This window comes from Hevea brasiliensis, chromosome 16 (genome assembly GCF_030052815.1).
Source record: "Hevea brasiliensis isolate MT/VB/25A 57/8 chromosome 16, ASM3005281v1, whole genome shotgun sequence".
Classification (NCBI taxonomy): domain Eukaryota; kingdom Viridiplantae; phylum Streptophyta; class Magnoliopsida; order Malpighiales; family Euphorbiaceae; genus Hevea; species Hevea brasiliensis.
Genome location: NC_079508.1, coordinates 63,374 through 77,501, shown reverse-complemented (window position 1 = coordinate 77,501; position 14,128 = coordinate 63,374).

The following is a 14,128-nucleotide window of genomic DNA, read 5'->3' as shown; positions in this document are numbered from 1 at the left end:
GAATTTGGATGAGACTGGAATATGAGTGAGTTGTTCCAATCAATATAAAGAGAGGGAAAGGGGGTGACACCAATAGGGAGTGAGGAAGAGAGTGGGGCCAAGGAGGAGAGACATATTTTGTTATTTTAATTTTCAGAAAATAATTAAATGAGTCCCATTTAAAATTCCTAACTAGGCTTTCTTAGGCTCATGGAGCCCAATTAAACTTAATTAGATCCATTTAAGAACTACCCATATTAAATTTAAACAAAATAAATTTTATTTAAATTTAATTAAATTAGTTTTCCTAAAACTTTATTATTATTATTATTATTATTATTATTATTATTATTATTATTATTTCAAGATCATGCCATGAAATTAATAATTCAGCTCCATGCCTCCAATTACATCTTACAGTCATATAATTTTTCATCATCGGGTTTCCTACGGCCTCAATACACATACTCATCACAAAATAAGGGTCTACACTAGGCATCTATACATTTTGTTACGGTATGTTGCTAGGTACTTATAAATTAAGCTATTGCATATTGGTACCTGTATTATTGATTATTGTTGTCTGGGCATGTATTTGATATTCCTCTTTGCTATTTGCACTTGTAGAGATGGTTTTAGATGATTCACCTTCTAGCTCGTAGGTACCTGTTAATTCTTAAGTACTTGCCACTTCATAGGTACCTATGGCTCTGCAGGTACCACTAACAGTGCCACATGTGTCTCATTTTAATAGTAGCGTCCCTAGATTAAGTGCTACTCCTTTTACTGCCTTACGCATTTATACTTCGCCAGTTTTCCCCATGCCCAGTGTTAACCTTTTTTTCTCAAGGTATTGGAACCAAATTATAATCTTTTTTCTCAAGCTACTGGAGGTAAACTCTTGGACTCATGTCTGTTATTTGTTATTGTCTGTATGTGCTTTCGACTCTTATGTAGGTTGTGTTTGATCGTTGGTTATGAGAATTGGTTCATAATTGAGGAACCAATTTTTTGGATATTCATTTTACAGAGGAAACTCTGTCTGAATTTCATCTCACTAGGCACCTACCACTGTTTTTGCAGGTACCAGTAACATAGAATTTGCAGGTACCAGCTTTAGGAGGTTTAGGGTCTTGCAACCTCTAAGTCCACTCTTAGTAAGTATTATCAATTTTCACTACTTTTCTCATTCCTTATAGATATTTTGCCCAGGTAACTCATCTTAGTTACTTCATTTCTTGCCGGGTCTTATTGTAGAGGTTGCCACAGTAGGTCCTCTGGCACTTTCCTATGCTATTCCACTTCCTCCCTTCCCTTTGGGAGAGTATAAGGAATTGTTGGTCACTAGTCATCTGTAGCCTTTTCCTCACCTTAGTGACATTAAACCTTGGTCGTGATAGTTTTCAAGCTAGGAAGCATGGATTGACATACTCTAGCTTTGCTTCTCCAACACTTAAAGCCCCTAGGCATTTATGATTTCATAAAACTGACTAGATTTGCTCTTCATCTTTGCCTAGGGTGATAGCTGGCTCCTTAAGACTCTGGTCAAGGTCTTGTAACTCTTTTATTCTACTAATGGGGCCTATGTCTATCATAAGGAAATACCCAGCTCCTTCACAGAGTTGCCATCCAAGTTTAAGAAGTTAGACAATTTACTTTTTATAGTGCCTTGATCGATTACAGCACCAACAACAGTCAATTTCATCACACATTGTCCATTTGTTTCTTGATCTATAAGTTTATCTCCTACCCCCTCCTCTGGATGTCCTTCTTATGAGTATTTACCACTATCCTTCTCTTTTACCATAGGTAACCCTATGCCCTTAGTACCATGCTACTGGCCTCCATTTTCAGGCCCGTGTCCACTATGGTTTCTAAGGCCCCTTTGAGCAAAGTAAATGGTGCCTTGTTGATTGTACAACTGTGGTTGTTCTCTTATTTTCTAGAATTATTGAATTCCCCATTACCCTGTGTTGACTGTGTATTTAATAGGAACATTGCATCATTGGCTTGTGCATGGGATGAGAGCCGAGTATTAAAATACTTGGTTTAGCTACCTACTTGTGACTTTACTGGCTTCACTCCCTTTGATGATGCTGAGGCCTTTGTGTCTACTAGCCTTCCTTCTTGGCTTATCCATTCCACGGCTTCTTTCACTGATGAGCCTATCAATCATTAGGCTTCCATTATTGCTATCAGGCATTTGTATACAGGTACCACCTTTAGCACAAATCTAGGTATAATAAAGGCTAGACTCAAGCTATACATGCCATTACTCTGGTGCTGCCAGCTAGGCTTCATCTAGGGTGTCCCTTTTGATATCTTTGTTCATGCCAACCCATCCACTGGTACTAGGATTGCCTTGTCTACCAAGGCAAATGTGGCTCATTACTATTTTAAGCTTGAGCAGCTACAGGATGTGTGTCAGCTGATCCCTTTGGAGTCCATTAATCCTTACCTATGCACCTTCCAAACTTGGTGGTGCTATAGGTTTCATAAAGCTATTGTTAGACTTTTAGTTACAGGTACTTAATGTACTTACTTCACTTATCATATTATACTTTACATTTCTATTCTTTACCTTTACTATCTGTTTCAAGTCATTTATCGTGCTCTCCTTCTTCTGCTTCAACATAGAAGGCAGCCTCTACAAGGCATAAGCCTTTTTCTGAGAAACAAAAGGCCACTCCATCTCAGTCAGACCACCCTCCAGTAAAGAAGATGAAGACACTAGCTAAGAAGTTTCGATCTAAGATTGAGAAATCTCCTCCTTGTTAGAAGAAGTAGGAAGAAAATCTTTCTCCATTGCCTATTAGGCATTTGGGTTGGCATGTGCCTAAGGCTAAGAAGCCTCAGACTTCTCCTGCTATACCAGTGATGGTTTTAGATACTAGTGATATTGACTTAGAGACCTCTTCAGGTGCTGATACTACTTCCACTGGAGATGTTTCCACTGAACAATGTTCAGAGACCTGTAAGGAGGGACAGGGCACAACTAGCACTCAGAGTGATCATGTTACTCAAGAAGTGGTAGATGCTAGAAATGATGAACCACTTGGAGATATTCGTTCATTCACTTCCTCTGAGGTATGTACCTGTTTACTGGTTTTACAACCCCGCAAGTGAACAGATCGCTAACAAGTAATAAAGTGATAAGTAGAGTATCATTCTCACGAGGACCTTTGTTTAGCAAGTACCAATCTACACAGTAATTTTGACTGTCTAGGCTATCGAATATTTAGGGTATGAAGTTTGTTAACTTTAAACACTGGAATAGTAAACTTAAAATGAAGTAATATATTTTTGGAACAATTCTAGAGTTAAGATTTCACACTTGAATCTTATTAGGGATGTTATCTTGTTTATTTACTGAATTGAGGATCGTTTTCCTTGATGGAAATTAGTCTTAAGTTATCCTAAATCATCTCTCAAAGCATATAGGGTGTATTTTAATTAACTCAAACCCTACTTTTGTAGTGATCAAATTAATTAAAATTCTTTAAGACCTTTGACCAATTTTTAGGTTCCACAAAGCTATCAGCCTATGTTTAGGTCAGATTTCCTAGGTTCAAGATCTTGATTTTCTAATATTATTCTTCACCTTTCAGTCCTTCAATCAGCATCTACAATCATGTCTAAGTGGGTACCATCACATAGCATGCATAAGGATCACAAGAAATTAAATCAAGAAACGAATCTCAAATCTAGTGAATAAAACTTAATGTTCATCCATAATAATAATTACAAGCATTACTCTCCCAAATCCAGAATAAGAAAACTACTCACTCATGGTGAGTTCAATAAACATCATGATAAAAGGTAAAAAAAAATAGTAAAAAGAAAATCATGTAAAAGAAATAAAGCAATAGAATTCTGTCTAGGGAGATGAAACGAAGGAACTGAAGATAGTTTGCAGCTTTGATCTTTTGAAGCTTCGGCTGGAAAACTTCTTTTGGTACTGATGCAGAGCCCGACAGTAACAACCTTCAACAGCACTCCCTGTGAAGCACCTTCTTATGATGTTTTTTTTTTTTTTTTTTCTATTTATATTGGTTGCTTTAGGGTTAGGTCGCTTTGAGTCCAAAAGGCTTTAGGAGTCTCATTTGAATAAGAAAACAGGAGGGGAATTCGAGTTACAAAACTAGCTGCAGCATAGTACACGGCCCGTGTGTCACTACACGAGTCCTGTAATGCAAGGCCGTGTAACTTGCTGGAGGAGAATTGCGAAATCTTGTTTTGGCATAGAAAGTTATACGGGTCTATGCCAACTACACGAGCCTGGTTACACGTGTAACACCCCGAATCTCTGAGTTATGAATAGTACCATTTTTGGTCCGTGACTAGTACTATTCAAAGACACCTTGAAAACCAAAAATAAAATGAAAATTTATTGAGATAGACACAATAAAAATTCAAATGACCCAAAAATATAAGGACTCACCGGGTATATTAAAAAAGAGGGATTATGACCCGATGAGGGGCATTTTGGTCAATTCACCTCAAGAGTTGACTTTTGACCAAAATGTTAATTAATTTAAGTGAAATTAATGAATTAAATTATGAAATAATTTTTTGTTAGGAAAAGAATTCAAGTATAAAGTGAAAGGAAAATAAAAGAAACAAAAATCTAGAATTTTAAGTCTATTTTGACCCAATTAAAATTTTAGGACCAATGGGCTTTGGACAACTCAATTAAAATTAATTAAATAAATAAAAAATTAGGATAAGTATAAAAGGAAGCCATCTTCCTCCCTCCCTCATTTAGTTGCCCCCCACACACCTCCTTTCCCTCTCTTTTCTTTCTTCTCTCTTCATTCTTCCACTTACAACCTCTCTCAACCCTTGATTTTCTCCACTTTTTCTCCATGGGTTTTCCATCTAATTGGTAGAAAACATCAAATTTATCTTTTATTGAGAGATTAGAAGCTAAGAGAATAAAAGAGTTAGAAGAAATTGAAGATTAGAAGTGCTCACTTGAGGTAAGTTTCTTTTCATGTTAGATTAGTTGTATAAGCTTTGAATGAAGTTAATTTATGATGAAATTTCATGAGAAATTGAAAGGAACACATGCATGGAGGGGTTTTGGCTAATTTGGAAAAAATTAGGGTTTTGATGTATTTTAGTTAAATTGATGATAAATCTAAGTTAAATTGAAGTAGTATGCATGATTGGGAGTAGTAAGATTTCATGGGATTGCATAAATTGAATTATGGAAGATTAGGGTTCATGGGGAAATTGGGTTTTGGTGCTAGAGACTGAAATTGGAGTTTGTAGTGTTAAATTATGATAATTTGAAGTTTATTTAGTTTGAATTGATATTGGGTTGATGAATGGAGGTAATGAAATGGTAGGATTAGGGAAAATTGCAAACTTTGGTGTTTGAAAATTGTGGGGTTTGTGTTAGGAAGTGCCATTGATGTGTCAATGCTAAATTATAGTCATTTTTGGTGAATTAAATGTGAGTTGAGGTTGGTTAGTGGGAATAATTAAAGAAATGAAAATTTGAACCTAGGGCAAAATTTACACACTGAGTTCAGTGTGTTTGACAGCCTATAAATTGAGCTACACAACTCCAATTGGTGTGAAACCAATTCGGAATGAAACTTAAGATATAGGGCTAGAATTTTCATGAAGAGACCCAACCCAGAAACTGCCCAGAAATTGCGTAAAACTTGGCTTGAACTTAGAGACAAAATTCTGGAACTTGCAGAATTTGACCATATGAATAGTAAAATTTGCATGGCCATAACTCTCTCTAGAAAACTCCGATTTAGGTGATTCTTGAACTGATAGAAACTTAAAACATAGTAGAACATTTCATATGAAGGACTTAACGCCAAATTATTGACTTAACACAATCAAATTGCTAAGCAAAATTGAATCACTGAATTTGCAGAAATCTGGAAATCTGCAGATTTACCATATGAATAGTAAACTTTGCACCGATTTAGGAAATTCTTGAACAGATGGAAACCTAAGATATATTAGAACATTTCATATGAAGAAAATTAGACCAAATTATGGACTTAACTTGATCAAATTGCTGAACGAAGTTGGATTGATAAATCTGCCAAAATAGAAACTGCAGGGTGAATAGTGATGTAAACATTAACTTTGTTTTGGTCATGACTTGAGCTACACAGCTTCGAATTAGGCGATTCAAAAAGGGAAATAAAGTTAAGACCCAGATGAACAATTTTCATGAAGAACACCTCACCAAATTTTGATCAAAACTAGGTAGAAATTAGGTTCAAAGATTAGGGCACCAAGCTGTCCAAAACCAAAATTTTTTAAAATTTGCCTAGCTAACTTGGGATGCATTAGACATGCATGTAATGAGTTTTTGGCAGCCATTGAGATTGTTATTGAGGTATTCTATTTGTGTATTTTTAGTTGAAAAAAAAGTTGAAGCGGACAAGGAGTAGTGAGTAAATAGAAATGAGAGCATTGAAGGTTTGTGCACAACTAACCGTTTTCTTTGTTTTAACTTTGTAAATGGATTTGAATGAGTTTTTTTGAATGAGTTTGATTTGGGATGAGTTTATTTTGAATGAGGTATGGTTTTTCTCTTGCATTTGAGAAATTTGTGTTGCCACCCCTTTTGTGGGTTTTATGATGATTTGAATATGTTATTATTTTGCAAATGTGATTATTGATTTAGAAACTCTTGAAAGTTGTTTTGAAACCACAGTTAGCATGACAGTCCCTTCGGAACTCCCCAGTAGTAACGGCTACTTGGGGTTTGATATTTGATATGATTATGTCTCCCATCAATAGCGATTAGTGGGGTAAGACTACTTGAGTACTCATTAGCTAGCTAGGCCTTCCCTCATTAATAACGGTTAGTGAGGTTGAGATTGTTTTGTTGTGGTATACAACACGGCACTGATCATGAAATTTTATGCCATGGCCTAAACTGTGTGTTGATGTTGGCAACACTAATGCTTTATGAATTGTGATTTATGAAGTGTGATTTCTCTTTTGAAATGTTATTCTAATAAATGGCTCTTATGGACTTAGAACTATTGTGAAGTTTTCATGCTTAAGAAAAATGTGATTTATTATGCTTTGACAAATTGTGTTTACCTTAAGTTTTAAAGTTATTAGTTGTGCACCACTGAGTGATATACTCAGCGATAGCTTCTTTATGCTGTCGCAGGTAAGGGAAAGGAGAAGGCTACCGAGTGAGAGACTTGACTTGAAAGCAGCATTTTGGAATTGATTATGGGTATTTACATTAGGTATACCCTTGTGATTCCTTTGGATGTATTTTGTACCTATATGTATGGATGTACGAACATTGAGCAGTTTGTATTAAAAAGTACTGCATTACTAAAGTATTTTGAGTTTGTATTTAAAAGCATTGCCTTGCTATAACATTTTGAGTTTGTAACTATTTTGTATTTTACTTTGAGACTTATAAAAATGTAACTTTTGCAATATTTAGTCTATCATTATTTCCAATGAATGTTTACATGGAATTTAACTATTCTCATGAAGTTTTCCTCAAAAGAATTGATAAGATAAAAAGCTATGATTTGTTTTAAAATCCTTTGTAGCATAACTAATGGGTTATCGGTAGGTGGAGTTTGGTAATTCATTAGGTATGCTACAGGAACATGTCATGCCTTACCGGGGATAAGGTGTGACAACACGGGTCGTGTACTGTTGTTCCCATAAGGTTCTTCAAGTTATTTCCCAGCAGAGACTTGCACAAGTCCCTGCAGATTACACGGATCTACTTACACAACCCGTGTACTTGTGTTTCTCATCGATTCTCTTGGCTTTCTTCTGGCAAAGAGTTACACAGGTCTGGGGCTTGATTTACACGACCCGTGTACTTTGTATCAGCAGCGATTCTCTTTCTTTTTACCTCTCTAAGCTTTCCTTTGCACTCCCATTCTTTAAGGCTTCACCCAAACACCTGAAATAATGCAGAAAACATGGAATTAAGGGCTTGGCAACATAATTTACAAAAACTCATAAAATCAACTATCATGCACGAAAATACTTGCCTAAATACTATGAAATAGTATGCAAATGTGTTTAAAAACATCTATACAATTCAAGTGTATCAAAAAACCCCCAAACTCAAACTTTTGCTTGTCCTCAAGCAAAACAAAACTCTGTTTTAAAACACATTTCAGGGGATACTTAGGAATACAACCATCAATTTAATAAGCATAGAATTGAACTCCTTTAATCCTTCATTCCAATTTTCTTCTTTCAAGGCATAAGGGTTCTACTAGCTGCCCGTTTAGAACTTCACCTCATTTCATGGTGTTTTAACTAATTATTCCTCTATACAAGACCATTAATAAGCCACAAACAACTTGTTTTATTGAGATAGAATTGAGAAACACTAACTCCCCCAAATTTACCTCTTTTATGAGTAATTGTGGAGGTATTTCAATTCTAACTCCATAGGCAATCTCAATTTTCTATCTCCACTATTATAGCACGCACTTTTCAAATGATCAAAAGGTCTTTAAAAAAGGGTTGTAATGGGGCTAAGGGAAAATGACTTGGTTGCCAATGAAAGGTTTTTAGAGAATGCAAATATGAAGATAGCATGTATGCATAAAGCACTGATTTTGTATGGAGAGGAAGGGCCTTTGGCTTTTTACAATGCCAAGCATGCTTCCATGATACTTATTTTGGGACTTTTTTTTTAGTCCTCTCCCTCAAACTCATTGCTTTTGCTGGGTTGGAAAGGAAAATTGTTTTCTTTGAATTTCAATTGCACACTTGCATTCCTTCTTGAGTTCCTCATCCTCTCTTCATTTTCTTTATGCATTTTGCTTCCTCAAAAGGGTATGGTAGGTGTTTAGGCTAGGGGCTAGGTAAATAATATGGATAAGCAATAAATTCTAAGGGATAAACATAGGCTTCAAGTTTGCTATAAGGGATATACATTTTAATTAAGGGTGGCTAAGGCTTAGTGAGGCTATATCAAAGAATGCCTTAATCATTTCTTTATCAAGCATATGCTAGGATTTTGCCTTGATAGGTCCAAGAGATATTTTCTAGAGCTAGTGAGGCATTTTTAGGTTTGCTTGTATTTCAAAAATTGTTCTCCTAATTTTACAAGTTCAGTGTGATAAATTAATAATTATGAAAAGGTTTAACTAGTCTAGTTCCATTAAAGAGGTTAGTTTCTTCATAAACAACATGTTAGAATCCCTTTTTGCGTATCTAGATACGTTCATTCCTCTATCCCGTGGAGTCCAATTATTAGCTTACTAGAATTTGGTTATAGTGCTAAGTTTCACAATTGAAAGTCCAAAAATTTTCAAAAATTCTCAAAAATTTTGATACACAAGAATAATGTAGCTGAATTTGAACAATGCAATGATGTGCATGTAATGGTATGCGAATGCAATTGTATCCCCCCCAAACTTAAACATGACATTGTCCTCAATGTTAACATAATGTGCGAAATCAGAGCAAACGTATAAGAATTTTAAGGAAGCATCTTATTTATTAAGCATGGAAAATATTTTGAACATAAATCAAATAAAAGAGACCTATGGTTTCAAGTTAGGACTAAGGAATGTAAGATATTACAATAAAATCCTATCCTATAGTATTAGCTCTAAAAGGCCTCTGATGATGATGATGGTGATGATGGTGATCTTGGCTCCTCTTCCTCCTCATCCTCCTCATCTAACTTGTCCATTAGCATGTCCAGCTTGTTGTGTGTTTCTTGGAGGCTATCCTCGATAGCTCACATCCTGCCGTATATTGTGGTCTCCACGCATTGCAGGTATGCGAGGATCGGATCTGTCGGTGGTGGTGTGTATGGAGGCACTCAGACAAGGGACTCTTCGAACATCTGCCCTTGCTCTTCTTCTTGAGGCTGTGAAGTTTTGCCAGGTCCCTCTCTTGCCTCGTCTCTTCGACAGATGGTGTTTCCTTTGGCATCCACCAAGTAGCATGTGCTGCCCACCTTTTTACATATCCCCATGGATATGCAGATAGTTTGATCAATTCTCGACGTTCCAGTAACAAAGTGCAGTATGTGATGTCTTGGAACGAAGCCGAAGTGGAGGGCAATAGTGGTGACAAGGCCACCAAGTACAATGTGCCCAGTGGACTAATGGCAAAGGCATCGAAGATGGTTGCACAAGAAGAAGCTGGTGCTGCACCGCTGTCCAGTTACCATGCACCACAAAAAGAAGAGCTCGTTGGCGTTGACAACGCCAAGGCTATCGCTATGGCCCATGATGGTGTGGGCGGCGAACCAATGCATATATCGCAATGCTGGACTAGTGATGCCCGTAGATTTGAATTTGCTGGAGTTATACGGTTCTGAGTTCAATGCAATGAAATCTCAGAAGTTGATGTTGTTATACAGCATGCGTTTCCTTGGGATCTCTTGGTGGCTGGTGCTGTCAAAGCCAAAGATGGCCTTAAACTCATCCATGTTCATTACCCGGTCGACACCAAGGAGGCGAAACTCGATCCTCCCCCTATCCTCTCTGTCGGTAGGCCATAAGGTGGCCTTGAAGCTACCTAAAAATTCCAGCGTGGTGTCTTTGTAGGCAAAAAATTGGAGTTGGGCAAACCTTATCAACCTAACGCTATCAAGTAACCCATTAATTTCATCTTGCAAACTGATATGTTCCAAAAGCGAAAAATCCATGTATTTGGTGGAGGATATTTTTCGGGCATGAAGTCGGGTGCACATTATTTTTTGGGCATCATCTCAAAATCCCCAAGGAATAGAGATTTCGGGTTGTGGAGTGGGTTGTGGCTGTGGTTGAGGTGGAGGAGGGGCTTATTGAGATGGTTAGGGAGTGGCTACCCTCATTCATAGGCGTTGGGTTGGAGGCTGGGGTGGAAAAAGTGAGGATTCTCCTCTTTGCCTTGAAGAAGAGCCGATCCTTCTTGCAGATCTCTTCGCAGGAGCCATGGATGGGTTTTTGGGAAGGAGAAGAGTAGGATTTTGGTGAAGGAAGATGAGATTTGAGAGGTTTTTATAAGCTAGGAAGGGAGGAGATGAAGGGTTTTGTGTTTATGAAGGGTTTTAATGCTAGGGGTGCATTTAAAGAGCCATTAGGACTCTACGTTTCACATGTTTCGCACCCCAGGAGTCGTGTCTATGAAGAAATACACGGGTCGTGCATCACTACACGGGTCCTGACATGTAGGGCCGTGTAAATTTCTGCCCGAAATTTTCAAAATCTATCGCAGTACACGGCCTATGTAAATGAGCTCTGGGACCCGTGTAACTTTCTGTTTCTCGAATTTCTTTGCTGGATATATTAAATGGCCCGTGTAAATTACAAGGAGCCCCGTGTAAATTTCTGTCTCTAAGTTATTCTGCTAGAGGTATTACACGGTCTGTATAACTTGGACTATGGACCTGTATAACTTTTTGTTTCCTAAAGAGTTGAAATTGCATGAAATTTATAGACTTCCAGAAAGTACACGGGGTGTGTAAAACCAGTACATGACCCGTGTAATTTTTTGATTTTTCAAATCTTTGGTAAATGAAAAATTTCATCATCACAACACATGAAATGGATGTAAAGTTGAGTAATAGAGCTACTTCCCTGGTTTTCTCCAAATTCCCTTTTGTGGTTTTGACTTGGTGATTCCTTTCCTCTCTTAATCTCTACTCCCCTTTCCAAAAATTCCTACAAAGTGAAATGCTAATAAGTATGAAACAAAAATCAATATGAAAAAAAAAAGAAAAAGAAAAGAAAAGTTTAGAAAAATTTTGGGTTGCCTCCCAAAAAGCGCTTGTTTATAGTCTTTAGTTGGACTTTGCTTGTTTATGGTCTGCCGGTAGGATGGTCGAGAGTGCAATTGACTCCCATTTCTATGGGTTCTCCTTGAAAGTAAGGCTTAAGCCTCTACCCATTGACCTTGAATGCACCTGAGGTTTCACTCCATATCTCTACTACTCCATGTGGGAAGACTTGGGTGACCTTGAAAGGTCCGGACCATCTTGATTTCAGCTTCCCCGGAAAGAGTTTCAATCTAGAGTTGAATAAGAGTACAAGATCTCCTTCTTTTATCTCTTTCCTTGCTACGCGCCTGTCATGTCATCTTTTGGTTTTATCTTTGAATATTTTGGCATTTTCGTATGCATCCTGTCGGATTTCTTCCAACTCATTCAGTTGTAAGAGCCTTTTCTCACCAGCAGCTTTTAAGTCAAAGTTTAAGATCTGAATTGCCCAGTAAGCTTTATGCTGAAGTTCAACAGGGAGATGACATGATTTTCCATAAACCAGTCAGAAGGGTGTTGTGCCAATTGGGGTTTTGTATGCAGTACGGTATGCCCATGGTGCATCATCTAATTTCATGCACCAGTCCTTCCTGGACCTGTTTATAGTTTTCTCTAGAATCTACTTTAGTTCCCTGTTTGAGATTTCTACTTGACCGCTGGTTTGAGGATGATAAGGTGTGGCCACCTTATGAGTCACTCAATACTTTTTCAGTAGTGTTTTGAATGATTGGTTGCAGAAGTGACTTCCTCCATCACTGATTATTGCTCGTGGTGTCCCAAATCTTGTGAAAATATTTTTCTTAAGAAACCTTGTGACCACTCTAGCATCGTTGGTTGGTGTCGCAATTGCTTCTACTCATTTTGATACATAATCAACTCCAACCAGAATATACTTGTTTTCACGGGAGGAGGGGAATGGTCCCATGAAGTCTATTCCCCATACAACAAATAATTCTGTCTCAAGTGTACCATGCAGTGGCATTTTATTCCTCCTTGAATTGTTACCTGTTCTTTGGCATTGATCACAACTTAGCATGTCACACCTTACCCATCTGTAAGGCATAACATGATCCCGTAGAATACTTAATGAACTACCGAACTTCACCTACCGATAACTCATTAAGTACCCTACAAGGGATTTTAAAACAATTTTCTTATATTTTGGAAGTGGTGAGCATTTTGGTAGGAATTAAAAACCATTTATTCAAAGTTTAAATACTAGTAAAATTTTTTGTCCATTTTAAATTTTGCCGCAAATTTTATAAAAATTTTGACAGAGTTCCGTTTGTATTTGGAGAATACAGTTCTTCAAATACCTAAAAAAAATACTTCCAATAATTTTCTCGACTCCCAACCTCTAATAAATCTCAAATCAATTCAATTCAATTCACTTCAAAATAATTCCACAATCCAAATCAAAATTTATCATCTCAAAATATTTAATAACTTCATTCACAAGGCATAAAGTATGAAATTCACAAGTATAAATATTAATTTACAGAAGGAAATCCAAAAATAATATTATTACAATTTATTTTACAACTGCTCAATTTTACATTGATACATAAAGCGTTATAATATTTACATCAAAATTAATTACAAGGGTATAAAATAATACCCGTACAAAAGATCAGTGTGGTCCTCAGTTCAATAGCAGCTCACTCTGCTGCTTTTTCCTTGCTCTTATCTGCGATAGCAAAATAAGCTATCGCTGAGTATAAAAATACTCAGTGGTGCACAATAAAAATTTAAAATACAATACATAAATCATTCATTGATGAAACACAATTTAAATATTTCTCAATCACATTTCACAAATTATCAAAGCTCATATTAACACAATTTAGTCAAATAATTTAATAAACACAGTGTTGCCAAAATCATACACAACTTAAGCCATGACACAAAATTTTCGATCAATGCCGTGTTGTACACCACGACAAAGCAATCTACAACCCCATTAATCGAAATCAATAAGGGAGGTGGCTAGCTAGCTAATGAGTACTCATCTGATCTCAACCTCAATTGGCAAGCCAGAGAGGGAGGAAAATAAACGATCTCAACCCCATAAATGGAGGAGGAATAATGTGATACTGTCATGCTAAGTGTGAACACAAAATCAACTCAAAACAATTTATTTAAATAATTTATGAGAAATCTGATCAATTTCCAAAGTCATATTTGCGATTATAAAATGGCAACATAGTACATAATTAATCACAGAAGTCAAATTTTTGAGAATAAAATATTTAAACAAGAATTATTGTGCACAAACCTGACGTGAGTCGCCTCTAGACCTTGACTCAGTCTCTAAGACCTTCCAAGCCTTTTTCAGCTGAAACACACAGTTTCACAGTGTTTCAGTACCATAACTTAGCATAAATCCAAAAATAAATTTAACTTCACTTTTAC